The 17,650-nt window shown below is 38.7% G+C and overlaps 1 protein-coding gene across 6 annotated transcripts in view; it reads right to left on the reverse strand.

Annotated features, from left to right (window-relative positions):
- SIPA1L1 (signal induced proliferation associated 1 like 1) overlaps positions 1-17,650 on the reverse strand; it is a 190,298-nt gene that overhangs the window by 123,505 nt on the left and 49,143 nt on the right. The window contains exon 3 of one of the 6 annotated variants that reach the window (XM_046941712.1): positions 12,447-12,515. The exons of the other annotated variants lie outside the window; for them this stretch is intronic. The gene's annotated coding sequence lies outside the window, so the exon portion shown is untranslated. The remainder of the gene's footprint in view (positions 1-12,446; positions 12,516-17,650) is intronic. 6 annotated transcript variants of the gene reach the window in all.

Below are 17,650 nucleotides of genomic sequence, written 5' to 3' on the forward strand. Positions count from 1 at the left end.
CCTGAAAATGTGACAAAACCATGCATTCTGTAACTGTCTGAGCAGAGCACAACCTGCTTTCAGAAACACATCCACAAACATCTCGCAGGAAGCAAGGAGGGAGCAGCAATGCAGTAACCTCATATCTCCTCCCTGAAGAAAGCTCTCACACAGAGCAGGTGCATTCAGCTGCAGATTGGGTACGGGCTGGCACTCCGAGGATGGCAGCTTACCCCATGAACCCTTCTTCTGGAGGGCACCCTCTTCCCACACTGCTTGAAGCAGTGTGTGCTGTCAGAAGCTGCAAATCCAACAATGATTGCATGACAAGGAGCACTGATACAAAGGATGTCCATCAGACAGCACAGAATAAGAGCATGCGTTCTCACCTGTTCAACTTCCTGAAGGAACAAGGAAAGCTCAAACAAAAACTGCCAGTGACTCAGAAGCAGGAAGACCACACAGATGGGAACAGAATTCAAACAGGAAATCAAAAGGTGAACTCTTTCTCAAAAGGTAAAGGGATATTTAGGAAATATCTTCAGCTTGTAGGAAGCCAGAAGGAACCACAAAGATTTGTAAGACCATAAATTTCGGTTTCCGCAGCTAAGATTCCCTCTTCTTAGTGTGCTTAGGTGAGAAGTTTCTCATTATAACAATCCCAACCTTCTTTTATCACCCTCTCTCTGAAAAAAGTGATCTTTCTCCTGAAACACATTCTGCCAGACATTTGGGGATTAAACCAACATTTGGTTACACCTAAAAAACCAGGATACTTCTCAGTGCTGTGGCCCACTTTTCCTCACCGTTCAGCACAAAGCTAATCACAATATGTCAAGCACAGGGGACAGCAAGAGCAAATTTATCTAAGTCACCAACTGCAGTGAGATCTCTAAGGGCAGCAAGAAAAGTTTCCAGACCAGTCCTTCCTATTTACACTGCCCTGTAATAAAGCCTGTATTGTTTCAGCATTAGCCTTACCATCTGACCTCTGTCTATTGCTACAAAAAATTTGCATCCGTAGATGCAGGGAGCCCTCTATATTTAGACTGAGTGAGCAGACGTAACCATGGAGATTGATGCTGCAGTCCCAGGAACTCCATGGAGGAACAAGCAGAAGCTGGAGCACAAACTGCTGCTGAATGTTGTCATCCTCAGCTCCCACCACGCTCATATGTTGGTGGAGACGCTCAGTGAATCATGTCAGAGGAGGATATTAAAACCTCACTCTATATAAGGAGCCTGAAGAAGGCCTGGATTGTTTCTCCAACCTGGTTTCCCAAAAATCACAGCTCACTGCAAGGCCAATTAGCATCTGCACTGATGTGGAGACAGCATGGGACAGACCAAGCAGTCAAGGAGAGCTGCTGACAGCTGCAGTGCCAGCTTAAGCTGCACACATAACCATGGCGCAAGCATTAGTTCTTTTATTACGGTTATCTTCAAAATGTCAGGTTGCTGAAACAAATGAATTGTTACTCTCCCAACAGTATTTCAAGAGCTGAGTAAAGTTTGAATACTTGTAAGAAGAATGGTAGTGTAAACTAAAACTCTTTAAAATGTGCCAGGCAGCACTATCAGGGCTTGTGAAAGTAATTATAGCCTAATTTCAATTATAAATGGAGCTCATCCTAAAGGTAACAGTCAAGGAAGAATTACTTTTAAACTTTCACTGACCAACAAGCCTGTCTCTTGCAAGCAGAATCACATTCTAATCTGGAGGCAGAAATGCTCAATCCCAACTCAGTCTAATGATGCAAGTACAGTGTTTAAAGTCTGCCTGTGATTGCACTTCTGACAGTTGGACAAGTCATTTTGGCAGCAGGTGAATAAATTTCCACAGGCGGTGGCCTTCTGGTCAAGAAAAATTTTCCCAGTTTTCTTTAAGGGGAACTTCTTCCATTCAACCATTACTGAGACGCATCATAATTCTAAACCAGAGCTCTCAATTCTCCTTTTCTTTGGTGTTAAATTATAGACCTGCTGTGTAAAGATGACTTTTTTTAAAAAAAGAAAAAAAAAAGATTGCCTGTGAAGCTCAGTTGTGATTGGGAAGGCCGCCTACACACCAGAGGGAGAGTGAGAAAAAACACACTTGCAGAGCTGAAAAAACATTGGTGTAGGCGTACATAGCGGGAGGGAAGAAAGAACTTGGTTCTACTGAAAAAGGCTATTTTCTTGCATCACCCTAGAAAGAATTAAAACGTGTTACTTGAATAGCATTCAGAAGATTGTTTTCTACTTTCCAGATGTCGATACCAGCACCACAAGCGCTGAGGAATCCTTGTGCTTTCATCTCCTCCCTGATTCCAGAATCCTGCTGCCCAAACAAGAATGGCTTTGCTTCCCTTCCTTTCTGCCACCTCCCACAAAAGCTGTTCTCAAAGCAGAAATTCACCTGTATAATAGCATTTCAAAGCTCCAGAAGCCTTACATAATTGATAACGTTAGAATGTATTGAAGTTACATCTAAAGCCTTGAAAATAAAAACACACCACACAGAAAACAAGGAGAAAGAGAATGTTTCAGCTCTAAAATTAAATTTTAGAAAGACCAAGAATTAGCAGTGTTTGTTCTAAGCAGAATCTAACAGTACTCTGAACTTCTGACAGTAGATGCTAGAAGTTCAGATGTTTCTCAGATACCTTAAAAATCATCTCCTCCACTGCCTAAGCACTCTCCAAGTCCATTCATTTCCCAAGAAAAGTTAATAGGAGATCCTGAAAAGCCTAACTAATCCAGACTTCAAAGGAAAGATGGAACAAAAATAAGTGGAAAATATCCTTCTTATTTCTCTTTAGGAACACCTATGCACTTTAATTTCTAAACAAAGAACTCTACACACAGAGTTCTTGTGCCATTATAAAGCTATGAAAACATTCTTAATTGGTATGTCTCTCCTTGCATTATAAAAACAGAAGCCTTTGGACATCAACGTGTAACTTTGTGTGGGGATTCCAGACAAAAGGAACAGAAGTTCAACACCCAGTTCCCAAGTATTTACCAAGTACTGCAGCTAGCAGATGACTGAATTGCTGTACCCACAGTACACTGCTGGAGGAGAGAAAGCATACACAGCAGTGATCCTGAAAGCTTCAGCCCCAGCCAAACATACGCTGCAATTAAAGACGCTGAATGTCAGGAAATTATAAATAACAGTAATACAAAGTAAACTCTGCTTTTACACATCTTTTCAACTACGTATCTGTTAAGCCCCAGTGGCTATTACTGACACGTATCAGAAGGACAGGTAATTCAGCATCTTAAAAAGCACAATGGCAGTTGAGTCAAACAAATCTATCTGGCAAGCTAAAGCAGCACGTCTAGAAGTCATAGCTCAACTCTTACAAATCCTCTTAAAACACAAGACAGTTGCTCTTTGAGATCACCGAGGCACAATTTTTTCTGGGAAAGAGATATATGCAGAGATGAAGTACCGATAGCAGTGTAAAATTCATCAGCATTAGAACCTCAGGAGAAAGAGACTATCTGAAACAACTATGAAAGAGAAGAAATAAAGCAACGAAAAAATAAGTTAAAACAAAAAAAAAAAAAGGAATGTATGAAGTAATAAGAAGTAAAACCCCTCCTTTGGGGAAAATTGGAATCATCTATTATAAAAGAAGGTATATAAGATGGCTACTAAACTTTGAAATTACCGTCACCTTGACTTTCATCCTCTTGAACAGTGAAATACAGTCATTTAATAGTCTCTCTATATAGTAGTACATATATGATTCTGATAAAGCAAAAAAAAAAAAAAGACATTACACAACAAATGAATCATATATATAGAATTTGCATGCTAATAAGGCATATACTTTCATGCTTAGCTTGTCAAGCTGAAGAACATTTGCTTTGAGGCTTACTGCCAGAATAATCTGATATCTTGTATTCTTCCACAATTTTATTTTTCAGGTAAAATGATGTTTTAGTTTGTCTTTGCCTCAAACTGTTCCGTAGGATGCTATGTGGAAGGCTGCCTTGTACCTTCAGGTGCTAAGATTTCCATTGAGACCAAGCCTACTAAGAACGAAGAAAACTCGACAGGAGGACTCCCACAGCCAATAATATTGAAATGCAGAGGATATTTACCTTTTGCTTTTCAGACACTTTAGGAAATTTTTTACAGTGAAACTGCCAATGAAGAAAGCCGAGCTTCCTTAAAAAGAAACCTTTTTAGTTTCTCATTTACTTTTTTTGTAAAATAGCAGTTTTCAGTTTTTTTAATGAATGGAGATTTATCCCAAGGTGGTGCGTTTGGGAAGCTGTAGTTCCGAGTTCTTTCATTTTCTGTGTTGTTTTTTATTTCCTTTCACCAAAGCAAGAAAAGAAATCCAATATAGATTTATGGTCTAATACAGGTTTGAACATCATAATTATAAAGCATAAATCAAAGTTAATAACACTGCATTTAATTCATTAATCACTTTGCTGCCCCGTCAACAGGAATCAATTACTGTAATTCCTACCGTTTTTCTCAAAACGGATCGTAGAACAAAATTTCCCTTTCTCATTTTATTTGAAAAGGCTTCTCCTTTCACATCATCCTAGTGTTGTAAGCCATAACCTATCCTGATTATTCACAATCACCATGGGTTACGCTTTCAGAAGCTGGTTTTTCTAGTTACACAGCACATGACCATAATAGCGCATAAAAGGATTTTCATTTGCTTTTAATATAATTGTACCTCTCACAAGTACCTGTACAGGAAGGTACCACTGGCTTGAAAAGCTTCTCATCTATGAGCTAATACGTCTGTCTTGTGATGGAACCAACTGAATTGAAACACCGAGGTATTCATAGAACAACTGTGAAAACAAGTTGTCAGTGACAACAGTTAGCATTCTAAAGTAAGTAATGCAAATACTTAAGTTTGAAAAGGAGAAAGTCAACAACAAATGCAGAGTCCACTTCATCATATGCTTTTCAAAAGAAGTAGCCGCTCTTATTTTTTGCTACCCAATACTGACTTCTTAAAAATTAGTTTTTCTTTGCAGAAAGTTAGTTCTTTGCCAGCTTAAGATAAAAATCATAGAGGGTTCTTTGCCTGTTTTGTCAGGAAAATTACAAACTATTTTGTACTCTTCACAGAAGATAGCTCATTTATGTGCATTTCAAGATAAAGTGTTCTGTAAACAAAATTTCACAGTCTTGCTCTTGGTTGTGCAATTTAAAAATCAGAAAAGCACGCGTAGGTCTGCTTAGACAGCATTACTCTGGCTTACAAAGTTTTGTAAAGAATTTACTGAAGATAGACATAGTCCAGCAATTAGACCGTAAGTCTAAGAGCTCCATATAATTCAAACAAGCAATTTTACTCTTCTCTTCCAAAGCTTTTCCATTAATGAAAATAATATTTCACTCACAGGGGTCAAATAATTATAGTCCATGAAAATCCTGAGCCAAAAACACAGTGCAATATGATGCATCTCAGTACAGAGGATAAAGGAAAAACAAAGCACATTTTACATTCATTTCAAATGAGAAAATATTTGAGTTGCAGCAGAACCAGCTACTTTTGCATCTGCACGAATTTAAACAAAATTACACATAAAAAAGAAAGTACAATGCTAATATAATTTCTCTCAAACTGCATACCAAGCCTCTTCAATGCTAGATTTTTATCTGAACAGACAACTACTTTTGGAATTGATTCTCATCCATCCCGAAGTTGCATCAGCTTCACTAATAAAACAAGCTGTAATATTCTGAAAACTCAGTGCTCATTCATCCATGAGAAAAAAGGGAAGAGAGTTACAGAATATTCTGTACTTATTACTTTTAGTAAATCTAAGCTAAAAGAGAAATGTATTAAAGTACTTCATGAACCCAGGACTAATAATATAGAGCATAACACTTTGTCCAATATAATAAAAATAGGAGGCATTACTTTCAGAGCAGCCCTCATACTACATAACTACTCGTACACTATTCTTAAGGTGGTTTCACCATTACAGAACCATTTGTACCCAGACTGACTTGCTATAGGTGAGAATCGGGTCCACAGCTTTACTTCTTTCATTAAAAATAAAGTGATTTTGAATGTCTGGACTTCAATACGGGATTCATTGGTTAACAATCATATAGGAGGAGGCATTCAGAAATGTGTACTTTTCCTGCTCTTATCATACACATTCTCATACACCAAGAAATTAGGCCTACTTCTGACAGATTACTTTGGGTATTTTGAATTAATGTCTGGAGCCTGTAGTAAATTTCATAAAGACTGAAGAGTCTTCCAAAAAAGGAGCTCTGCCAAAGCTATTACCTGGAGCAGTTAATGGACCATGTGCTTTGACACACACTATCTTGACGCAGAACCTGTCCCTGAACGCAGCATTTCAAAAGCACCGTGGACAGAAAATAGATCAGTACCTAAGACCTAAGGCTGAACCCAAGTGAGAGATATAAGACAGACTGGAGGGGTGGGGGTTGTTACTATTTTTGACAAGAGAGAGAGGGCTAAATTAGCAGATTCGGTCCCCCCACAAACGCTGCTCTTTGAAACCCTTCAGAGCTAACTGCACTGAATACAAAGGAAGATACACTACTCGACAGTTCATGATTTTAAATGAGCACCTCAAAATCCAGACACCCTTGTTTCTGAAGAAACTGTGATACGATGAAGGAAACTGAGATAAGGAAGTTTTTAATATAGGAAAATATATTATGAAGAAAACTAAAGTAACAACAAAACAGCAAGGTTATCCACTTGTAGAACTGAAATTTGCAGTGCTCACTGAGCTATGCTAACAAAAGAGCTAGTAAGCAGTGCTATTAGGTAGAAACTATGGACTGCATGTGTCATGGCATCTTTGAATACCTACAGACACCGGTACATGTCTGAAATGAAATTGCTGCTTCTGAACAATTTTAAGAATAGCTTTCAAACTCAGTGTCTTGAGAACACCGAGTTTCAACTTTAAGAAATAGGAAAACATTTCATAGAAAAGATTCTCTCAGCTGTCCTGTGGCCATCTGAATTAACCAGCAGCAGATCTTCTTTCCATGTATTTGGACACCTATTTTGAAAATCTTTAGGGCTATTACATGATCCCTCATCTCCACAGGCAACATCCATGAAGAGGCTAAGACAGTTCTTAAAGGCTTTCATCTAATCTAACAACACAGCAGTGCCGTTACAGCTGCACAGCGGTTATCTTCAAACAGGATTAGGAAGAGCATGAGAAAGAAAACATCAGTAATGAATTATGTAGAATTCAAACAACTTTGAGCAGGAACACAGGGCACAAGCAGAACTTAAATTCTGCTTATAAAAACAAACAAACAAAAAACAGACGTACCAAAAGTGGCAAGTGATTTCTGAAACCTCCTATTAGGCACACAGGACGACTTGATCCCATTATTAAAGCATGGGTGTGCTGGCGGGGGAGCTCTCGTGCCTCTGTCTTTCCAAGTGCTGGCTTTCAGCAGGATCAACTTCTGGTCCCAGCCCACTGCAAGTGGGTACAGAACAACATCCGGAGGAGGAAAGGAGCAGCACACCAAACAGAGGGGATGACGGAAGCAAGATGCACCCGCCCAGGGACTCCATGGACTCATGCCAGACTGGCAGGGCCACGCTGCCACATTCTGAGCCTCCCGGAAGCAACATTCTCAATTCTGGTAGGAAAACACAGATCCAGTCCAACACTACTATAAAGGCAATTGCCAAGACAGGGGGCTGAGCTCTGAGACACACAAATGAGAAACCTCATCCCCTGAGCTTAAGTAGTTACCCCAGACAATTATTTCTTTACCCCACCCAGCTATTCACCAATTTTGAGAGGGAAAAAATACCTGAACTTCAACTAAGATACTGATTTCATCAGGCACGAGCAAGCTCAAGACTTATCGATACACTCTGAAGTCATGTTATGATTTTGTTTGACCTGGTCTAAGAGAATCAGCAGAAGCATTTGAAAGAAACGCCACAGATGCAGTTACTGTATGTTGCAGTTTCACTTTTTAGGGTGACTGATGTCACAGGAACTGAAGATGGGCTTCTGCACTCCTCACATCCCAGAGATCAGAGACAAATCAAGTAAGCCCAGTCTGATGCATTCTGTTAATATATCATATCCTGACCTGTGGCATGTATTCTCATTATGTGAAACTGCTCTGCTGAGCTAGTTTTCAGACAGGTCAGAAATGGTTCTCCAGCAATTACATACAAGAATACTTTGGTGCCCAGGTTCAAACACTGAGAATATAACATTACAGGTATACTCCACTGAAAAGCAGTTGAAATTCAGAATAGACATCCATCCCAAATATCACCTCAGCCTTCAGGTACAGAATAAATATATGCTGTAGTTTTGATTCAGTGAAAGAACAGGAAGGTTTTTAGTTGCCAAGAGAACAGCTTCAAGCCTAAAGATACACGTCTATGACATTATAGAGGGTAACATAGTTTGAACTACACTGACCTAAAAGGGCTTCCCCGTCAGCAGGGTCTCAACCACCAGAGTTGCACAGAGCAAAAGTGTTAAGAAAATAGCACTGCCCTATTTGGGGAGAGCCCAGCATGGGTAGCACAGTGAAACACAAGGCTTCTTTCCCTCCTATCTAGACTCAACACATGAAAAACCCTGCTAAGCACCAGCCTCTCCTGGAAACCCGCCTGCCTCTCACCAGCACACATCTCAGGAAGAAAATGCTTGCCTTCGCCCACCATAACCCCCATGCGTGCGGCAAACCCCACTCAATGAGCCTGCAAAAACATACTGCATCACAACCAGAGTATAGCCCCATAGGTGCTCACTCACATCACAACATTTTATGTGACACAAGTTACAGAAAACAAACCTTATCTCGCTAATCAAACCTTCACTGACTAGGCACTGTCATGAGAGGAAGACAATCAATGCCCATAAGAAACTATCACTGCAGAAAAAAGACACAGCTGTAACTGCAAACATTAAAGGTAAGTGATAAATGTCAATGATCAGTGTTACTAACAAAAATCACCCCTTCAAAATAAAGACAACACCAAAAATGCCCAGAGGAGTGATGCCAATACTAAGCACCAGTCCTGAACAAAGATCCTCTCGAAATTTTCCTTCCTAATGAGGATCAGAGAAGGAAGCACCAGAGATACCTGTGAGGCTCAGGTGCCATCCCCACCACAACGTGCCACAGGCCATCTCCAGGTTTGTGAACCCCAGCAAAACGTGCACTTAGTAGTGGGAGGCTACTTGGGATGTGTGATAATGAACAAAAAATAGCTACTACAAGAACAGTACAGGAACTCTCCTCTTAGAAAATGTCTACTGATATGTGAGTGCTGTGTTTACACTTAATTTTCCACCAAATAAAATTATGTTCATATTCACTAATTTACCAATAATTGTGTCTAGAGCTGGAAATAAAGGGGAAGAAATGGGAGAATGACAGTGTCCTGATATAACTGCCTGAGCCAGGTTTTTTCCTATAAAATGTTGTGGACTACAGAAAGTTTACGAATATAACTTTAAATCTGAGAAATACAACCTAAAGCCTTCAAACAATTTATCTTTAACTACAATTAATATTTCTAACATGCTTATATTCATAGGACAAATACCTTGCTGCAGAAGGCACAAAGGGATTTTTTTTTTGCTGCTATATCCCTGTAAGTTGATTTCTCAAACCATCTGTTTCTCTGCGAAATGCATACATAATGGGATATAGGCCTTAAAAGAAGCTCTTAAGTAAAAGGTTCTACCTTCCTCCTTCTTTCTCTCAGGCCTTAGTTGGCAGATGGTCAAGAGGATGTTTATAGCAATAGAGGATGTTTATCGACTGATCTTCATAGGTTAAAGATGCTGGCAGTATAGTAACAACAAACAACAATGCCTTTTAGTAAACAAAGTACCAAACTTGTAACGTATTCCAGTAATGCTATCACAAAATATTTGGAAGACACCAATTCTTTGGTACTCACAAATGAAAAGCTGCCTTCTTACTCCTAAATCCCAAAATACAATCTTAGTTTGATCTCTTCTAAATTCTTAAAATTCTCACTAAGTCTCAACAACACTGAGAGTAAACAGCTGCCAGTAACATAGGAGCTTAAAAGTGAAATATTTACAGGTTACCAGTTGTCTTCATATTGCAGTTTTGATTAAATATTCTTTTTCTTTTGAAGACAAAATGAAAGTCTGGTAAATGAATTAACTGGGTCACAGTTTAACTTGCATAATCTTCATTACTCTAACCACAGGAAGAAAAAAAACAATACATAAGCGTATTGGTTTTGCATGAGTTATGGAAAGCATTGCTCAACACTGAAGCACAGGACTAAATTATGTTTTACATGTAGCTTCTTTACTGAAGTCTTTGAGTATTCTTTTCTATTACACTTGTGTGAAACACAGTCAATTCTTTCATTTTAGAGACATAACTGGGGTCAACAAGTTGAGGGTGAAAGTCATTCAGCAAGCACAGCACAGCCCCTGCAGGCACTCCCCCCAAGGCAGTCACTGCATCACTGCACAGCACCCTACACCGAAATAAATGCGAGTTAACTGTCACTGGTAGGGAATCTCACTCTGTTTTGTGTTGCTGCATTTTAACAAGATCTCAGCCAGTTCTCCAATTACTCACTACTGGAAAGGGAACATCAGAAAAAAAAAAAAAAACAATAAAACACTGAGGTCTGAATGCCCCAAAGGATACACTTGCCTAAAAAAAGCACTTGGACACAAACATCTAAGTGATACTGGAAACTCTAGCTTTGCCCTTCAGGGTCAAACTGTCTGTTCCAGTCTAATTCCATGCATACTTTAACGTCTGGAACAAGCGGGAGCTGCAGAGGAACGTTGTCCTGTCTTTTCCCACTCTCAGCCCTTTCTGACTAAGAGTCACTTGGTGATGTGGTGAACCAGATTAAGAACACTGAGGCAACTGGAAGGTGATATTTCTTCCTTAGTAGGTTAACACTGATGAAAATGAATTTTCAGCCAGTTCACTGAATAGCTACCAGAGTGCCTCTGCAAGCAAGAGAGTAGATGGGGAAGTGCAACAGATTAGAAGACCACAATTTTCTGCAGTAACTCAGGTCCACTCGTGCTGGATTAACATTGTTCAGGATGCACAATATTAATTGCCTACATCTCGACAAGTCATTTTCCTCAAGCTTCTGTTCCTATTCAGTTATGTCCACAACACCTAAACAAGGAAATCAAAGTAGGATTTTCAAACAAGATCCTCTTCTATTACCTCAACATGTACAACAGGGTCTAATCCAAAACATCCAACAATCATGACACCAAAGCCTAGTAAAAGTATATCTAACACAGATGAAGACTTTGATCCACATTAAACACAGCTAACACAGACATCAGTAGTCAAAAGTTCAGGAGGTAGAACTGGTTATACAGAGTAAGCAGGCATTTATTAGGTTAGGGAGAATGTAACCTATTTCCTTTTTTTCATTTTCTCTTTTTTTTTTTTAAACTTACCTGAACTGAGAGTCACTAATCCTTGAGCTGACAATACACAGAGTGACTGCCTGTAAAGCTGTCTACTAAAGACACACTTTTAAGAGAATTTAAAACTCCCTTTAAAGTATTTCTTTTGTTCATTCTATTATTTTATTAACACACTTCCCCAAAACCTTCAGCCACATATACCAAGTCATGAAGAAATTATACAGGCCGTATGTCCAGTGACTCTCAAAGTATTTTTCTGTTCCACTTTGATTATGTTTCCAGTTTTAAGAGTCTACTATAGACATTCTCTCAAAGGGGTTTCACTTGGATTATAAGCATAACTGTCCTATGTACAAGGCATGCTAACTATAAATATCTAACATACTTTGCTCTAGGGAACAAATTTGTGTTTTTAAAACAAGGGAAATCAAACAAGAATTACTGATTTTTAATTGTCTGTGACCTAGTAAGGATAACTACCATGCTTCTCACTGGGTATCATCCTTACTGATTGAAATACTGGTAATTTCCCTGTAGACAAAAGCAGATCTTATCAAATGACGACTGAGTCCTGGAGAGGTCATAAATTTATAATGGTATGCAGTGACTTGATACTCTATGGGGTGGTGGGAAGGAATACATATGATGTCAATGAATTTCAATTTGCTTCTCAGGAGTTAAACATGTTCTGATTTCAACAACAACAGACAGATGAAACAGGAAAGTGACATGCAGGCTCCTACGTGACAACACAAAGCTCTTGAAAGAAAAGAAAGTTTCCAAATAAGTCACATCTCGTCAGTGCCACAGCATCAGGAATACATCACTAACTCTCAATCCACAGAAATTACATCTTTAAAAGAGTTACTTTAGCATACAAAGGAAAGCAAATTAATGGGAAGATTTTAGGCTTTAAAATATAAACAATTAAGAGCACAAATGCTGCAGTAACAAAGATAAGGAAGGCCACCTAAGCAGCAGATCCACTTCATCAGTGAAACAGAATTGCAGAATTAGTTCCAGAAATCAAAATAAACAGATACACATACAGTTCAATCCTCATCTATGCACTTGAAGGGAACAACAGATGTAGGAAATCAGACATGCAGAAAGCAAAACTAAAAAAAAAAATGGCAAGAAAGCATTGTTTTCATACTTCAAAGTTAAAGTAATAAAGGATTGGTTTTAATAAGCATTTTAAAGCATTTCTGCAAGTATACTCAATAGAGGGCTTACATCAGAAAAGAAATACTGCTTACACTGACAAGTGACACATTAGAAAACACGTAACTGTCACGTGTATCAAAGGAGAATATGACAGGTTCAGTCAAGTGAATTATTGGTGCTCCAGAAGGGAGAAAAAAAAACACATCAGAGCACCACAAACACTAAACAAATGAAGAAAATCCCATATTTATTAACTAGATGCAGTTAAATGGTAAAATCTGAAAGTGCAGCTCACATGAAAAATAGCTTACCAAAGAATACGTAGCCATTAAATGCAGAAGGTCTCAGCAAATACCCTTCAGACTCTTGCCTTACCTTATTCTAAGGTTGGGTGTTCAGAGCATCTCATCCCAGTAGATTTGCCAGATTTGAGAAAACAGGCAAGGACTGAAGGATAAGAATAACACTTTGGGGCATATAGAATCATAGAATCACAAGGTTGGAAAGGACCTACAAGATCATCTAGTCCAACTGTCCTCCCACTACCATTACTACCACAAACCACTAAGCCATATCTCGTAGCTCCTCATCCAGACGCCTCTTGAACACTGCCAGGAACAGCGACTCCACCGCCTCCCTGGGCAGGCCATTCCAGTGCCTGAAAGACTACAGCTATCTTAAAGTCATCTACACAAAAACAGGACATTAAAGATACTAAAAATCTCACAACTGCAGTAGAAACTTAAAAAAAAACAACTTTTTATTAATCATTCTGGATTATTTTATATGCAAAGACTATAGCACATACAAAACAGAAGCGCTGACCACCAATTTAAGTTTCTCCTATTTTGCTGTTTATACTTTCAACACCTGTTTCCCAATGTTTCATATCCAGTGCTTAATGATGAAACAGCACTTGTTTTGTTCCATTTTAAAGGCAACAAATTCAGGTAGTCAGCAGTAATGACCTGTACAGAGCATAAAAAAGTACCAGATTAACTTCTTAAATCCATGCAAACTTTGCCAAAGAAATGTAAGTGCAATCTCCCAGCATACTGTTAAGTGAAAGTCTGGCCTTCATGCTGAGACAGAAGCTGCAGCTTCAGCTGAGGTGCTGGAAGTGTAGTACTTGGTGCTTCTTATAGAAAAAGAGTTACCCAGTTTCACAGTTCTGGAAGAAAGATGTTTCTTTCAGATATCTTTTGCTTGCATTTCGAAACCCACATATGTGTGTATATATATATATATATATATACATACACACACATACATATTCATATATATATATATATGCACATGCATGCACACAAGATGCTGACTTGTCAGTCTAGAAGAGGTGGATACTGGTTTGCATTTCAGGTGCAACAGACATCTCATTCACAGCTCATTTACAGTCCTGCAGTTCACGTGGCCACTGCTACCAGAGTCATTCGTGGTAACCACACTATTCCCTTTTCAAATATTTAGGGAGGAGAACTTCCACTGGAAGGTACTCAGATGTCTACAGCATCGGTTTGTGGCTCTTTTCTTAGTCGAGTCATCACTTGGAATAGGAAAGTGGTATATCCCAACAGTTGGAGTGTGTCCTTATGCATTAAATAGGATTTTCCTAGGAAATCAATTTATTTATATATGATGGTTTAAATTGCAGTCTATTTATGACACATATTTCTACAATTATCAACTCCTAAGGAAATAGAAGAGAAGGAAAATAATTCAAATGAGGAAAACTAAGACTAATAAAACCCAGTTTGACAAAAGCTTTGAGTCTCAGATGGCCTCTCTGAAAAGCAGGTGAAAGCAGCTATTTGCAGACTGAAGAATGCGACCAAGTAAAACATTAATATATTCTCAAATAAAGGACAGAACTAACTCTACACAGGATTTCTCAGGCTACTTCTCCTGGTGCTCCAAACACTCCTCCTTGCAGTTCCCACCACGACAGGAGTCTGAATTCCTTGGGGCACCAGGCACAACTGCAGTACCGACGGCTTGCAGAGCTTTGATTACAGAAGCGAGAACACCTCAGAGCTTGGGTCATATTCTTAATACAAACTGTGGGTTCATCATCTGCCAGTTCACCTGATAGACAAAAGCAAATTCCTTTCTACGTTACTCTAGTTTCTCATTATCCAAATAAATTATTTATAAAAAGGAGCTTTTTCCCAATTCTTAATTCTAACTAAATCTACATTACACTGACTTAAATTCACACTTATTTCTAGTTTCACTAAATTTACTAAAGTACAAATAAGCAGAATGCTGCCTTCCTTTAGAGGATAAAACAAACATTCAATAATAAATAATTGGTTTTGGAGGTAAAAGCAAGACACTGCAGTGGCTCACTTATACCACCTGTTTTCTCTTTTGCAGAAGGGAAAGAAGGAAAATGCAATTATCTGAAATCTCATGCAATCTGATCAGTTCCATTCAAACATGTTCACTAATACAAGCATTTCTGTCACAGGAGGGAAAATGGCTAAGTACCAGCAAAAAGTGAGATTTCACATGATTTGTCAACGTGAGGTTGATTGTGTCACTCTAACCTTTAGTCAGGAATCCAAAGAATACATCTATTCAAAATGCATCCTTTTGCCGTACTGAGAACAAAACATGGATAATTTAACTAATCCCAGACTCCAAAAAAAAAAAAAAGATTACGTTAGCTGATCTACCACATCTCTTCTACTCGACAAGCTAAGCAGAAAAATATGTTGAACTACAGCAAAATAAAGTCCTAGCAGCAAATGCCGGATTTGGAGGACTTAGCAGGCGCCACAGGCTGAAGTCAGATCTAGAAAGTCTATAATAACTGAAGGTATAAGGTAAGACTACATCAAAGCCCCTTTGGACAAAGAAAGTCAACATAAATATTGTTTCTACTAATGCAGAGATAATTGGGGTACTCCGGTATGCAGAGGTAGTTCAAAAAATAAAGTTGCTTGCATCTTGACATACGCTTTACTTGGTGTAACAAGAATCCCACATTACATGGCATGCCACCCTGTGTGGCTATACACATCTGCAGCAAGGCAAACAAAGGTGTTTAAACAAAATTACTTATAGTTGTACAATACAAATATACAGAGGCATGGATATCTATGCCTACCACGCATGTATCATGCCACTATCAACCAACCCACTGATGGTGATAATGCATAGAAAGTCAAGGAGAATTTGGAAACAAACTTCAAGAAAAACAGCGAGGAAAAAACCTGTAAACCAAGTTCGAGGGAAAGTAACAATCCAGACTTACAGGGGATGTCAGTTTGGAGATTCAATACTTGTGCACTACCATATTTGTAAGAGCTTCTTTTGAATAAGGTGCCTCGTTTTACTTTTCCTCCCACTGGTAGCATGCTAATGCTGACACCTTAAGAGGTGCTTGCAGCTCAGAGAAAAGGGGACAAGCCTGAAAAAAAGCAGGTTAAATTGGAGCAAATCGTGAAACTGTAAGCAGGGACAGATATTTACCACATGTGTGAAAACCAAATCTAAAATAAGCCCTCCTGCTTTTAACAAAGCATTCATAAAAGATGCAACCAAAGCAGCAATCATAGTTGTTTAGAACATACCCTCTATAAAAGATTGGATTTGCAGATCTAATCAGAAGGGATAAGGCAGGAGACTTCACACTTAATTTCTGACACAGGCAAACAAAACCAATTAAACAGCTTTTATGTATGAACATACATTAAAGGCTGGTGCAGGATTTTAGCTTTTGTGGCTCAAAGAACTGCACGCTCAGCTTATGGCAGATTAAAATTAAATAAAAATGGTTTCCCTCCTGGCAATTAGGGAAGTGAGTGGCTCAACGAGTCCTGCTTGCCAGCTGATCTTCGCGGTCCCATTCATGTCTTAAATACAGAACAGAACACAGAAAGCGTTAACAGCTCTCAAACCTGGGCTCCCAGCAGTGAGACAAATTTGAGTTATTTCCCACCTATGATAATCTTAGCTAACAACGTACTTAACCCTTGACAAACAACCACTAAAAGAGCTACTATAGAACATCCAAAATAGAATACGGTCCCGCAGTATTAATCTGCTTATCAATTTCCCTTGCACAAGCTTGACTCATTTACACCAAATATCAAAGCTGACCAAAAAATTATCAGAATGGGGTTTGAACACGTCAGCAGGCACTAAGTAAAAAATACATCAACCTCCCTCCAAAAACACCCCACAAAAACAAACAAACAAAAAAGCTCCGTAAATAAAACTTCTGCTGAACTGTATGAAATAGAAAATACTTTTAAAACAGAACTACTCGCTTTTTCCTTTTAGAAAAAGGAAAGTAATGTAGCTTTGGGTCAGTCCAAGATAATTTGCAAATACACGAGGGAAAACAAACAAACAAAAAGCCTTACAGAGTGTCAGGAATTTGCAACAACATCCCAGTACTCTGCTCATGAAAATTAGCCTTTACTCAAAGAAAAAAAATCAGTTGCTGTTTTATAGCTAGAAATCAGGTATTTTCATGGTAAGTCTAAAAGCTATTTCCCCTTTTCTCCAATATTACTTACATTGTACTAATATAATTGAATTTAATCCATCTAATGAGAACTGGCACCAGAGATGCAGCTCAGAAGTTACGTGCAGGTAAGTAACTTTGTCACAGTGACCAAGTTAGTGATTTCCTATTAACAGCAACACATGTGCACGGATGTGCAAGGAATAAAGAAAGGATACTTATCAGCAACTGTAGTGCAACGTTCTTTCTGCATGACCACTACCACTGAATACACAATCACCACTCAGCACCAACCTACTATAGATAAAACAAAAACATTCCCATGGTTTCCCAATTCTGTATTCACTACGAGACTGCACAAGTTGACTGCAGGAATGAATACGCTCTGTAGTAGGATTCAAATCAGTGCTTTTATCAGGAGACATTATCTTTAAGATGCACTGAGCATAAAATATACCTACCATTCTTTTTTCTTGCATTTTACCTCTCTAAACCTACACCAGGAATGCAAAAACCTGTTTTTTACTCAAAGATAAATTTTCAACACACTCTATCGCCAAGTAGGAGAAATGCAACGTGCTGTTCTTGGTTACTTCACAACATTTATAGCAA

The sequence above is a fragment of the Gallus gallus genome, chromosome 5 (genome assembly GCF_016699485.2).
Source record: "Gallus gallus isolate bGalGal1 chromosome 5, bGalGal1.mat.broiler.GRCg7b, whole genome shotgun sequence".
Lineage (NCBI taxonomy): Eukaryota > Metazoa > Chordata > Aves > Galliformes > Phasianidae > Gallus > Gallus gallus.